The sequence below is a fragment of the Nansenia antarctica genome (assembly GCF_963989245.1).
Source record: "Nansenia antarctica genome assembly, chromosome: 12".
In the NCBI taxonomy this organism is placed as follows: Eukaryota; Metazoa; Chordata; class Actinopteri; order Argentiniformes; family Microstomatidae; genus Nansenia; species Nansenia antarctica.
This window is the reverse complement of record NC_137682.1, coordinates 14,130,763-14,145,811: the sequence shown is the minus strand read 5'-3', so window position 1 is coordinate 14,145,811 and position 15,049 is coordinate 14,130,763.

Below are 15,049 nucleotides of genomic sequence, written 5' to 3'. Positions count from 1 at the left end.
ACCTAATAAGATGGTGACCATGCGTATTAGTTCCATTAAAAACATAATTTATTCGACGAAAGTGATTGTCCAATCTGCAGAGAAAGTCAGGTAGCCGATCACCTTGCGAGTTGCTTGATTCTCTGAACACGTCGGTGGTGACGTCACCAGCTGTGTTGCGGAGTCAACCGCAGAGCGCGTGTTTGAATAGCTGAGAGGTTTTCCGTTTTGGAGATAAGAACATGTGTGGTGTCAAGGTTAGGCCTGTCCTACAACGTTGATACCTCGGCTAGATGCATGGCCACGACCTCAACACAACCCTTTCGGTGCACCTGCGTTTTTTCTTTTTCTAAATGCTATTTTCCATTGGTCTAGTTACTAGTTCAACTCGTGCATGTTTTGACTGCAGCCTTGCTTGTGTGCACATTTTGTCTACTGCGCCGTTTTTGCAAATAGATGTCGTAGGCCTAAACCTAAACTCAATTTGTAGGCTGTAAATGTGACTGTTCTTGGTAGAGAGGGTGATAACAAATGTCAGCATTGGAAATAGCCTATTGTTCAGGTATCATGATATATTGCTTAGGAGAGAATGCATTTTAGGATGCAATAGGGTGTGTGTGTGTGTGTGTGTGTGTGTGTGTGTGTGTGTGTGTGTGTGTGTGTGTGTGTGTGTGTGTGTGTGAGGGGGGGGGGGGGGGTATATAGGCTATGGCTATTGAGATTCGCTTTTTCGCTTTATGTCGTGCCTGTAATGCTATCCATGATCAGTTCAACTGTGTGCATCTAAGGAACCATGGCCTATGTTGCCTTGGCCTACCTTGAACACTATAGACTTATAGTCTACCAATTTAACATTAGGCTATACATGTTATTGCATGTATTTAGTGAATTGGAATATCTTGGGGCTCTTTCTCATAATGGTTAGACAGACTACCCTACTCGGCTATAGGCCTCATGTTGACATGGTAACCAAATGTATTTTTCTCTCCTGCGACCCGACCGGGGTCCTATGCTGAATTTAAAGATGTTGTGAGGCGCCTGTAACTTCGTCGTTCCACCTTAAATTATATTTCCGGCTTCCCAAACATCCCCTTTAAGAGAGCTCTTCACTTCCCTGTGTGGCCAGAAGGGGGCGCTAGTAGATCGTGTCATCGACTCAGTCCTAGATTATGTGGCAAAGAGGCGCAGTAGGTGGAATATATTTATCCGTATTATTTTTTTTATGTTAGCTGTGTCTTGTTCTCGGGTGGCAGCCTAACCTTACCGTATTCACTATGGCATTATTCAATCATCATCTAAAACATTTAGGGGACCGATTTAAATAGGCTATTATGTATAGTTAAGATTCGTCTAAAACATTGCAGTTTTCAGGTATTTCGTTGGTATGGATTTATTTAATTCCATAAGTAACCTATCTATGTTACACAACCAGTCAATAATTAACCAGTCTAAAATCTTGAGGGGAAAAAAGCGTAGCAGCGATGGTGTAAGCCTAGTAGCCACCATGCATCTTATCTCCGTTGACCATTCTTATTGTGGTGGGCTACAGAGAGACATATCTCATAAGGGCGTTATGGAGGCTAAGCGTTGTTTACGACGAACAAGGAACAGCTAATATCCCCTAAAGTGTTCTCATGTCATGAACATTATTTTGAAGACTGTAGCCTAATTGAATTCACGTAATCTGTTCATGTGCTGTCGTATTAGAATTATAGGCTATACATTGTCATTCAACTGCCATGATTTCCTCAGTGATAAATCTGGTCATGATAGCGTATTGTATTTGTATTGTATTTGGTCTATTGTCTGAAGAAAAACGATGTGATCATGTCCGTGTTTCATAAATATCGGAATGTTTTTCTTCTCAGCACAATATCTTATAGACACATTCGAGTGTTATATATCTGTGATGGACATTATTCAATTGACTGCCATGCATGTCGATTTGTTTAGCAAGTTTAGAAATGTCAGTGCAATTTCCTTCTAAATCTATACTACATGATTTCCCGAACATTTTATTTCGATACAAATAGGCTACAGTAAATGGTCCACCCTTGCCAGAATGTAGGCTATTTATATTAATAATAAAATAAAATATGCACAAATAATTGCACAGTTTAACGTCAGACAAAGAAGATGGAGAGCAGTGTATTCTGGAGAAAAAAACGGACTATCCTAACTAATAACTCCAGCTCTTAAAGCAAGTCTCTTATGAGTTGCTCATACATCCAATATATATATATATATGTATATACATATACTTATATATATATATATATATATATACTATTTTTGGAAAAGGATATGTTATGGATAAGAATTCTGCTGCCCATGCTTTTGACCTCTTGGTCATGTTCCCTTGTCGCTTGATAGTTCAGGCTATTTGTGTGCATGTTAATCCATTTTGATTGGGCTTCTGATAAATGCTATCTTAGATTAAGGAACTTCTCTTCAATCTCTCTTCAATCTTTTTTCTTAAAGAAAACTGTGTAAGGTGTGAGGTGTAGGATCATTTCCAAATGAAGGTCATATTTAGCTACAGAATGTTGCCATTCAGTTTTAACAAAAAAAAACGGTGAAGATTGTTCTATACCCTATTATCACACTTACCAAAAGGGTTGATTTGTCACAAGCAGAACCCTCTTTTGTGGCTATTTAGAACCCTTCCAGGCCAGAACCCTCTCAGGTTCTACATGGAGTCAACAAGGGTTCAGTACAGGACCTGTTTGTCACCATAGCACAACTCTCTGAATGAAACATCTTTCAGATCCAGACGGTTTTGGTTCCAACATGCTTCTTTGTAGAGTGTTAGCAACAAAACCTTTCAACACTTTCAAGTTCCCATTTTGCCATAGGCCTACTTCACTTTGGTATAAAAAAAATAAAAACATGTTAAAACAAAACAAATAGAGAAATATATGAAACATGTAAAAGACATTGTAACATGATTGTGCTCTGTAGGCCTGCAAGATGATAAAGCATGTTATTGTCACAACAAGAAACTAGACAGCAACAGCAGTGCAACTGCCAATAAGCTACCCATACTGACATGATTTGATTGCAATTAAGTCCAATGCTGTGAAATCATTGTAGCCTACAGCAACATATGGATGTATTATTATTTCTATATTTTTCTTTTTATATAATCGAACATACAGGCAAAGAAGCCTCAGGCAGCTGATGGTTAAAAGCACTCTCAATGATTTCTGCAAGCAGGGTCACCAAATAAACGTAAACACTGGAGGAAATGCATTTTTACATGCACTCGATATGTATTTCATTCTGTGGTGTTCAAGGAATGTCATTTGAGCAGCATTACTTTTTAACAAGATTTTAGACTATTAAGTCTCCTATATATGACCACAAGTGTTCATTTATTACGAATAGGCTATGGAATTATTTTACTCTGATGTTATTCTTTACAAGTCCTAATCATCATTAGCAAGGGTCATATCAATGGACTTCCTTGAAAATGCAGAAAATATCACTGATGGTGCGCAAGAGATACCTATATGTTGTCCTGTTCCCAGCAAAATGTCTTAAGAGATATTACATTCTAAACGTTTTTTCATAATTACAAACTCTTTCGGATTAACAAAAATGATATCTAAATACTCATACGTGCCTTAATATCAGGGTTTACCATTAGGCTATAGATCCTGAACAACTTATTTGATACTGCATGCAATCAACATTTTAATTATTGCTTTGATAGAAATGGACAAGACTTACTTTTGAGCCTTAACTTTGCGCAGGCCAAAATAAAAATAAATAAATATGTGTCAAAAGTTACTCTTCTGTTTTGCTAAATTACCAATTCAAATGATGTTATGCATTTGTATTAACCTATTATTGACCTCAAAGTGAGAGGGCCCTCCTCCGAGTGAAGGCAAACACATTAAAGAATAGCTAACAATGTGTGTAACATAAGGGTGAGAAGGCCTAGGCCTACATCACAACTTCACAAGAGGGCTTTCCTTCTATTTAGGTGACCTACATGCATGAAAATGAGAAATGGCTTTGACCAGGATTCTAGCGAAAGCAAATCTTAGGCTACATGTTAAAGTTTCACATAGCCTATTTCAAGTATTTGGCCGATAAGCTATTTGACAGCTTCTTTTGACGCTCTCTCTTCCCCACAGGGTTTTCTGTGGCTCCGGCTCAGATTACCCTCCAAACACGCCACAATCAAACGAAACCATTAACGGAGATCCACCGGAATATGCAGATCTTATCAAAACCGGAAAACCGGGAGGGCTACTAGTCGTAGTAATATAAGGGTTTCATTCATAACTCCTTTTTGATTTTCTGGAGCGTAAATGGTGGGTTGAATAACCGTCCCTGGATAGAAGCTCTAGGCGAGGCCTGGCGCTCCCGTAAGGGTGCAATACAATGAAGCTGGAATCCCCTGCTTTTCCCCTTTGTTCCTTATGCTGAATACCCAATTTGAAGAAGTGGACGAAAAAGTTGGCTGAAACCTGAGTTGGAAAAAAAAAAGAATCCAGACGGCCTATTGTCCTGTAGGCAATTTAAAAGTTTAGCAATTAAGGAAAAAAACATAGGACTAGAGCTAAAAAAGATAGGGAACGTATCCACTGAAAGGTGCATTTGACACATCACGCCTATACTGCATATAGTCGCATATGCCCCAAAACACTCCATGACATCGTTCGGAACAATTCGGATTATCACACTTTTGTTTATGAATTTCCGGCCTTATAGGCTATTTTCCTTTTCACGTATAGGGTCAGAGTTGTATTGAATATTGAGTAGCCTATTAAAGCACACGTTCACTTATTCCCTGATGACTTTAGTTAATTGTCACACTGTCGTTAGAAATTCGGATAATATTTACTGATCCTATTATATTTTTTAATTCATGAATTGGATAATATCTTTGTGTATGAATAGGGGTTGACCATTTTGTTCTCATCGAATTTGTGCAGGTCAAAAATAGCCTATAGCTTAGTCTATTCTAGGTTAGATAAACAAGCCTAAATGTAGGCCTATGCATATTCTGTCGCTATATATGCCTGAACGGCATAGACTGTATAGACTACTTTTGTTGTTTTTTGTTCGTGGCTTTTATCCAGCCAGTGTCCACAGCTCCTGAGCCTGATTCCGTGGTATGAGGGGCCAAAGGTCACCGCTGGACGTGATTGTTCGTAAATCCCCGCAGGCGGGCACGCGAGCGCGGGCACGTACTCAGCCGCTCACCAAACAATGGCGTTTATCAATGACAAGTGCTCGCTTTTGAGCTGTCATTTTAAAATGAAAAATGGAGTGAAACACGTTCATTACCTTCCCGATACACAAGTCGGGATTGTGTATTTTTTTCAGTAACATTACAATGGAGGCACAGTTAAATCGAATATTCATGAATTAGGCCTATTACAAAACGAACTATTATGCAATGATAAGCTTGATGTATTTGATACTGATATTATGGCCTGTGGCCGTTGTAACCCTTGTAACTAAGGCGTATAGGCAGGTATAGTTTACTTAGCCTACATATTTTATAGAAATATATTTGGGAGTAATAAAATTAACTTCTGGAGGCATATTAACCTACGGAAATTAAGGGACTTGGAGTTGGAAACTCAAGCCTTTCTATATAGGCTATTTCTGTATCACAAGCTATTCCTTGGTAATGCCATTTAAAGGATGTTCGATAGCCTCTGTATATATAAACTGTTTGTTCATATTGTAGTAGGCCTTTAGGCAGATGTTAAGTAATCAGGCATGGCATTTTCAAGAGAAGAGAAATCCTTAAAATCGTTAGTCTCTGTTGAATAGGCTATATGGTGTTTATCCAATATTATTCTAACAATCAACAGAGGCTAGTCAGTTTGGTGGGACAGTTGGACAGGATCATACAGGCTAAAATAAGGAATGTCCACTCATTCGTGTGACAGGATTAGGCAACTAAGAAATGAACAAGAGGAATTTAAAACTATAGTCTACATTCACATATTAGGCATGTTAGATGTGGACAATATAGTAGGCCGATGACTCATCGTATGATATATGTTTGGTAGGCCTACACATGTTCTGAATAACCGAGGTTATAAGTTGTTTCGGTATTCTGTGCCGGTTTCAGATGATTATTAAATGTGTCCCTTAACCCCGAGGTCACGCAGGGCTCGGTGTCAATCAGACTGAGTTGGATTCAAACATGTGATTGTTTTGAGACGGGGCAGGGCTTTTTCACAGTTGTAGCCTTTGTTGGAAACACCTTATTTGAGGATTTTCTTATTAACTAATTATAAACCAGCATTTTATTAGCCTGAGTATAGGCCTGTAAAACAATTATTATTACGATTAGTTATTAGGCTACATATCTTTGTATTTGGGCTACTTAATTTAATGGTAAACAATTGTTTACCATTATGGTTCTAATCACTTCACGTTTAACCGAAATCATGACTTTTGGAAGTATTTTCACAATGAAATGGGAGTGCATGGAGCTTGTGAGATAAACTTCACTTTCGGCCTATATGTGCAGAATTGTGTTGCGAGTAGAATTACTACTAGAACTATTTATTTTATCTCATTTTAATAAAGTATTTCTTTATTTGTATTATTTATTATTATTTGAGCTATGCCTCAAAATATAATAAGTGGACAATTGGGTAAAATTACCCTGTATAGGCCTAATTGTTTCAGAAGTGGGAAACTTGGAATTAAATAATACAAAATAATTGGAAAAGAAAGGCAGATATTCGGCCTGTGTTCAGCTTAAGAGGCTTCTAAATGGCGTTGAGCTCCATGACCAGCAGCCTTCTGCGAGATGGTTTCCCCCCTCGGCCCACGAGTCCCATCGCCTCCCATCCCTCACGCCGAGGGGAAGCCTCTTTCTGTTCAACCTGTCGACCTAGCCTATCCTAGTCAGACTTGGTTCCGACGATTTGTTCTGACGATTTGTCCACAAGGTCTCTTTTGATCACGAAGTTTTGTTTTCCACCATGAAACAATCACCGGTGCACTGAAAACGTATAAGCTGCTTTGAAAACGAGGTTATTATCGAGCAGTTTGCTTCATCTGCTCAGTGGTAAACAAGGCTGCTTTTCAACTTCATAGCCTATGGGCCTATACGCATTTTCAACATCCATGCAGGCAAATGTTTTTTTTGTTTTTGTTGCATTTGTTGCATGTTAAAACGTTAGGATAGGCCTGTCATATCAGAAGGACAACATTATTGTCTCCAGTCATTTTTTTTTTTGTGCCTTCTTTGGTGAAAATAACAAATAGCCTACGTGATTTGAAATGATAGGCTATGGTCTTTATGTAGCTGCATAATATGAAAAAGGCTATCTTTAATGTGTTGTTTGCTGAGACACTGAGATGTGTTAAAGCAAACAGCTGGTGCAGCTGATCATTGCAGGAACAATGTTGCGTGTGCAACGTTCAATGGAATGACATTAAGAAGGTGTGTAACCAGGTGCATTTAACATTTGTGTAATGTCTTGGCTCGAAGCAAGCGACCATGCTGTACACCTGACCTGTGGGAAGGTTAACGATAGCGGGAGGCTGTTGTTCAGGCAACAGTTAGGGGACTTGGGTCGCGTCTTTCCCGGCATCATGGTCCCCATTGCTCTCTGCTCTCTGCTCTCTGCTTCCGACCAATTCACTGAGCCGAACCCAGAGCGAAGCAGAGAAACGTTGCCCCATCTTTCCAGCCTCAGCTAAACGATATCGGGGAAGCAAGCAAGCCCTTACGCAAACAGCACTCTGGAATTAGCAAACTGAGTTAATGTATAAAGGCGAGGACCTAGATGGTGGTCTTAACTGGTTACTGAACTAAAATCCACGATCCTCGTGACCAAGCTACGTGGACCTAATCTCACAATTGCAGCAGGCCCATCTTATTTTGAACATGAAACAGATTTTATGAGAATCAAATATGTATTTATAACTAGTTTCTTTGATGTATGCTTTGATATAAGCAGGAACTCCAAAATGTGTAGCCCATCTTGGTTGTTTTCTTTCAATGACAAAATTACCTCTCACTCTAGTTTATATGTTTATATGTTGAGAAATTAACTGAAATCATACAAAAGTCTGCACAATTTTCCGTGGTGCTTCATGCTCATGCAAACACATAAGGTGAGGGTTTTATGGGAAAGTTGAAATGACGCAGGAAAAAACATTGACATTTAAACTCCTTATAGTTTTCCTTCGCTCGTGATGAACAAGCTCCAACCGAATTATTATAATTGTAGGACAAATAAACTTGCAAATAAAAAATGCAAACACACTTAACATGAATGTATAGGCTAGAATAGTTCATGTTATAGATTTAAGAGAGAGATGCTATATGAACAATACACTAATAGTGATGGTGTAGTGACTACATTATGGGTTCATGTTCTCCTCTTACTGTTGGTTGTGTAGTGGGAGGGAACCAGTTCTGGCACTAGGGGCAGAGGGGAGGATTATTAACGTTGCACCTTCCTGTTTAGATACACGAGTTTTGGTAACCATTTTCTGGTCCTGTACTGAGAGTACAAGTTGTTGTTTTGATTAAACAGTTATCATTACGTTGCCTACGTCTTTCCTTTTTCCTCCGGCACTACACTGGTGACCCGACGTGGATTTTTGTTAACGTAATTGTGTACAAAAACCAGCGACGAACATTACAATCCTGCAAAATGTCCGGGCGAGGAAGACGTTCAAACCAGCGGCAGCCATCACCATCCCCTGTCAGGGTAACGCGTGGTGCGCACACTCCCACTCTCAAGCTACCAGAGTTCTGGGACAAAACGCCTGCTGCATGGTTTGCTATTGTAGAGGCACATTTCAATAAAAGTGACATCGATGACGACGACGACCGGTACAACCATGCTGTGGCGATGTTGGGCAGCTCCACCGCAGCTCGAGTGGTAGGTTTTTTGTCTGCTCCCCCGACGACGAACAAATATGAGCGCCTCAAGGCCCTGCTTCTAGAGACATTTGAACTGTCCACTGCGGAGAGGGTGCGTCGCCTATTTGCCATGTCGGACTTGGGTGACGAGAGGCCTTCTGCGAGCATGGAGAGGATGCTAAACCTGCTCGGTACAGAAGACCCCATGATCCTCTTCACAGAGCTGTTCATGCGCACATTGCCAGCTCAAGTTAGGATGGCGCTGGCCAACACCGCCATCATGGAGCCCCGCGCCCTGGCCAGGGAGGCGGACCGGTTCGTCTTGGCCATGCCTCAACGGTCCCCCGACCTGCTCGCTCCCGCGGCCGCCCCGCCACCCGACCGTCGCAGGAGAGCGAAGGATGACGCCAGACCTTCTGGCCAGCAGGGTAACGCTGCGGGCCATTGTTTCTACCACGCCACTTTTGGCGCCAAGGCCAAACGGTGCCGCTCACCCTGCACCTTCGGACCGACGGGAAACGGCGGGGCCGGCGCTCAGTAGTGGCCCTGAGCGCTGGCGTCACCAACAGGCTGCTCTTCATACAAGACACCGCCTCTGGTCGCAGTTTCCTTTGTGACACAGGTGCCCAGTGGAGCATCATTCCGGCAGAGAGATCGGATATGGCGAAGGAGGAGCGTGGTCCGCAGTTGGCAGGCGCGGACGGCACACCTATCTGCTCTTACGGCACTAGGGCGGTGGACGTGTGCTTCGGAGGGCAATGTTTTTCGTGGGATTTTGTCATAGCGGCTGTCACATTTCCCCTCCTTGGTGCGGATTTTCTGTGCGCCCACAACCTGTTGGTGGACGTGGGGAACAGGCGCCTGGTCAACTCACAGACTTTCGCTTCATTCGCCTGTACGCAGGGGGAGGCGGTCTACAGCGGGTGGTCCAATACGCTCGCCGAAAGTGACCAGTACCTTCGGCTGCTCGCCGAATTCCCCGACCTTACCAAGCCCACCTTCTCCGCGCCCACGGTGAAACACGGAGTGGAGCACCACATCGAGACCGAGGGGCCTCCCCTCCACGCCAGGGCCAGGCGCCTCAACCCGGAGAAGCTGGCCATCGCCAGGGCGGAGTTTGCGCATATGGAGCAGGTGGGCATCGTTCGGCGCTCGAGCAGCCCCTGGGCGTCTCCCCTGCACATCGTCCCTAAGTCAGACGGCGGGTGGCGCCCATGTGGGGACTACCGCCGCCTCAACGACGCGTCCAAGCCTGACCGCTACCCGGTCCCACATGTCCAGGACTTTTCAGCGAACCTGGCAGGCAAACGCTTCTTCTCCAAAGTGGACCTGGTACGGGGGTACCATCAGGTGCCGGTGCACCCCGAGGACGTCCCTAAGACGGCCGTAATCACGCCATTTGGGCTCTTCGAGTTTCTGCGGATGCCGTTCGGCCTGAAGAACGCGGCGCAGACCTTCCAACGCCTCATGCACTCGGTGCTCCGGGACCTACCATTCCTCTTCGTCTACTTGGATGACATCCTCGTCGCAAGCACCACGGGGGAGGAGCACCTGTCCCACCTCCGGGCCCTTTTCACACGGCTCAGCCAACATGGGCTGATTGTCAATCCGGCGAAGTGTGAGTTCGGACGGAACACCATCGACTTTCTCGGGCACCGGGTCTCTGCAGAGGGGGTGACCCCCCTCCCCTCGAAGGTAGAAGCTGTCGCTGCTTTCCCGCGCCCCAGCACAATCAGCGAGCTCAAGGGGTTCATCGGGATGGTAACCTTCTACTATCGCTTCCTCCACCACATCGCTCACATCCTGCGGCCTCTGTACGATGCCCAGAAGGGCAAGACTCTGAAGCAGCCGGTGGACTGGACGGCGGAGCGTGTCAAAGCCTTTCAGGACACCAAGGCGGCCCTGGCCCGCGCTGCCATGTTGGCCCACCCCTCGCCCTCGGCACCCACTGCTCTCACCACGGACGCCTCTGACTTTGCTGTGGGAGCGGTGTACGAACAGTGGGTTGGGGACGCCTGGCAGCCTCTTGCATTCTTCAGCCGCCAGCTGTCTCCCAGAGAGCAAAGGTACAGCACATTCGACAGGGAGCTCCTCGGGCTGTGGCTTGCTGTCAGACACTTCCGTTTTTTACTGGAGGGCCGCGAGTTTACGGCCTACGTGGACCACAAGCCACTCACGCACGCCATGTCCAAGGTGGCGGAGCCGTGGTCCGACCGCCAACAGCGCCAGCTCGCCTACATATCCGAGTTCACCACAGACATCCAGCACGTTGCTGGGAAGTCCAACCAGGTCGCGGATTGTCTCTCCAGGGCGGTGGTTGGTGCGGTCCAACTGGGTTTGGACTACGCGCGCATGGCTGCAGACCAGGCCGCCGACCCCGCCGTCCAGGCACTCAAGTTGTCGGACACAGGACTGCGCCTAGAAGAGGTGGTTTTCGGTGACGCAGGGGCCACGCTCCTGTGCGACGTCTCCATGGGTCAGCCACGACCGGTGGTCCCCGCCAACTGGAGGCGCCCCGCCTTCGAGGCGATACACGGCTTGTCTCACCCTGGTAGGAAACCGTCCTCACGGCTGGTGTCAGAGAAATTCGTCTGGCATGGGCTCAAGAGGGATGTGAGGGCCTGGGTTGACACGTGCATCGCCTGCCAGCGCGCCAAGGTGCATCGACACGTCAAGGCCCCCCTGGAGCAGTTCTCTGTGCCTGAGCGGAGGTTCGATCATGTAAACGTGGACCTGGTAGGACCGCTGCCCCCCTCGCACGGATACACCTATCTCTTTACCATGGTGGACAGGACGACTCGCTGGCCGGAGGCAGTTCCGCTCTCCTCAACGACAGCCCCCGACCTGGCCCGGGCGTTCATCGCGGTGTGGGTCTCCCGCTACGGCACCCCTGCTGATCTCTCCTCTGACCGTGGCTCACAGTTTACTTCAGAGCTGTGGGCAGCGGTGGCGGAGAATCTGGGGGTCAAGCTCCACCGCACAACCGCCTATCACCCGCAGGCGAACGGGCTCTGTGAGCGTTTCCATCGATCCATGAAGGCCGCCCTTCGAGCCAGCCTCACGGACAGCGACTGGCTTGACAAGCTGCCGTGGGTCATGCTGGGGCTCAGGACAGCGCCTAAGGAGGACCTCCAGTCGTCGTCCGCTGAGCTGGTGTTTGGACAGCCGCTGCGGGTCCCCGGTGACTTCATTCCCAAGTCAACGGAGCCCTGGTCCGCCGCCGCTCAGCGCGCCTCCCTGCAGGACAGCGCCAGGACCTTCGTCCCGGTCCCGACTACGCAGCATGGTGTCCCTACTTCGAGGGTGCCCCCGGAGCTGCACTCAGCGAGGTTCGTTTTCATTCGTCATGATGGCCACAGGACTCCACTACGTCCTCCTTATGACGGGCCTTTCCGTGTCATCGAGAACGGAGCCAAGAACTTCATGGTTGACATGGGGGGTAGGCCTGAGTGTGTGTCCGTTGATCGCCTCAAACCGGCCCACTTGGACCTTGAACTGCCCCTGGACTTGGCCCTGCCACCGCGCAGAGGCCGGCCTCCAGTCCTACCTCCCCTGCCGCGCCCTGGCCATTCCCCCCTCCGACCCCGACAACCCCCCGCAGCTCGCGAGCCCCCGGTCGTCACTGCCCCCCGTCCTTCCCTGCAGGAGGACGTGATGGGCGATGTCACACCTCCTCCCGCACCTCCTGACTTTACCTACGATCGTAGGGGCCGGGCCATACGCCCTCCTCGCCGTGAGGATTTCCAATATTGAGGTGAACACTGGGGGGGCTGGTGTAGTGACTACATTATGGGTTCATGTTCTCCTCTTACTGTTGGTTGTGTAGTGGGAGGGAACCAGTTCTGGCACTAGGGGCAGAGGGGAGGATTATTAACGTTGCACCTTCCTGTTTAGATACACGAGTTTTGGTAACCATTTTCTGGTCCTGTACTGAGAGTACAAGTTGTTGTTTTGATTAAACAGTTATCATTACGTTGCCTACGTCTTTCCTTTTTCCTCCGGCACTACAATAGTTTGAATCTGAACATTAGGGATTATCCTTTTTTCTTATTTCCATCGCAAAGGAGTGCAAGCATATGGATATGGAATGGAGAAGAGATCTGTTGCTATGATCACACCTTTGCCATCATCACTGCAAACTCTGCTGTCCCAAATCACATCAGTGTTTACAGAAGTCAGCGCTGTAAAACAGACGCCCGTCGGTTAAGTAAATAACCACCATTGTCACTGAGACAATAAAAGCTATGGGGTGTTTCACTTATATTATTCACACTTTAAATTACACGAACTTAAGTGAAAACGTTTGTCCAAGAAATAGTTGATGTAAATAGTGCGATGTTCGTACTGGCGATGTTCATACTGCATGGTTCTCCTGGACGATGAGTTTCTCGGCTTCCGTGTATGTTAGCCTGAATATAGGTCACATAGGCAGCAGGATGTAACCCGCAAACGCACACCCACACACGCACACACACCCACACACGCACACACACCCACACACGCACGCAAGCACGCACACGCACACACACACACACACACGCACACGCACACGCACACGCACACGCACACGCACACACACACACACACACACACACACACACACACACACACACACAGTGTTCACATGTTGCTTAAACACTTCGTGATAAGTTTTAAACAACATATGCCATATAAAGAGAGTAGAGAGCAAACAACTAGGCTATGTCATGAGGATGTGGGCTAATTGCGATTTTCACCTATGTTTGCTGCCTTGTTGCAAGTATGTAGGGGCGGCAGTTCTTTTAATTTGTGGCAGCTGGATCTGTTAGCCCGGGTTGGCCTATTACTTCATAAACATGGCATGGTGCTTGCTTCAAAATTATGTTTGGTGATTTTGGTTAATTATTGAATGTATTTAAATTGTTTAAATTATTCTAGATAGATTTAGCCTATAGCCTTTGGAAGCCTATACATTTGGTGCACATACTGTATAAGCCAGTTGCATGTTAAGGTTAGTTTGTGTGGGGTTGAATGAAGAGGATCTATCAACTTTGCTTATGATTACAAACAATGTGGTATAGGACTGTTCGGTCAAAGCTGTTGACATTACGTTCGAGTCATTGAAATCTCCCATTGATATCAACGCAGGTTTTTTTTGTTACTAATTGTGTTTTTTCATGTGATTTAATGCGTGTAATGCAGTAGTCTTTATATACTTTACACACAGGTCTCAAAATGCCTGTGTTTGGCATGGCCTATAATTGTGCTTAGCCTAAATGCTACCTTCTTAACGTAAAGTAAATGTTAGGCTCAGTGTCTAAATACGTTTGTGTGTGTGTGTGTGTGTGTGTGTGTGTGTGTGTGTGTGTGTGTGTGTGTGTGTGTGTGTGTGTGCTTGCTTGCGTGCGTGCTTGTTTGTGCTTGTGTGTGCGTGCTTGCGTGTGTTTATACATTTATACTTATTATATTATAATAATTATTTAAATAGCCATTCAAGGAATAGACGGTGGGCAAATATTCTCTCTCTCTCTCTCTCTCTCTCTCTCTCTCTCTCTCTCTCTCTCTCTCTCTCTCTCTCTCTCTCTCTCTTTACAGTTGAGAGATTATATATAAAACGTTCTGACAGCTTTTCTCGGCCTCCTGTATTTAATTGTCTCAAAGATCAATGCATTGTGCTGACCCTAACGCAGCCCGTGTCGGTCAGCATTACTCCTAACTTAATTTTCCCAAACAAGGACAAGGGAAATACTGTTTAAGTACAGCAGACGCGATATCTGTCCGCACAGCGATTCAATAGATTCAATATTCAATAGATTCAATATTCAATAGATTGAATAGCCGAACTCTTTAGGAAATTGCCGTAGGTTTTTTCTTTAATCCAATTTATAGTTGAACTCGTTTAATTCCTCTCTGTGTATCTATTGTTATTCTATAGAAGTTACAGTCTATTGGTTCGCAATCCGCATTGGAATTTAACCCTGAATTGCCAGCAGCCAAATAATGGTCGACTCTCGTCGGTCTCAGTATGTGGCCTGCTCGCTCAGTGTGCTCCGTCTACCGTGGGGCCTGACCAGGCGGGAGGAGACCGCTTTACCCCGCAGTCCAAACCTCGGGATTTACCATAGGCTAACATAAAATCCCATTAATCAAAACGGTGACCAGAGAACCACACATGGCGGCATGTTTTCGACCAACATATGCCCAAAGGCACCAGGCCTATTGGTTTTC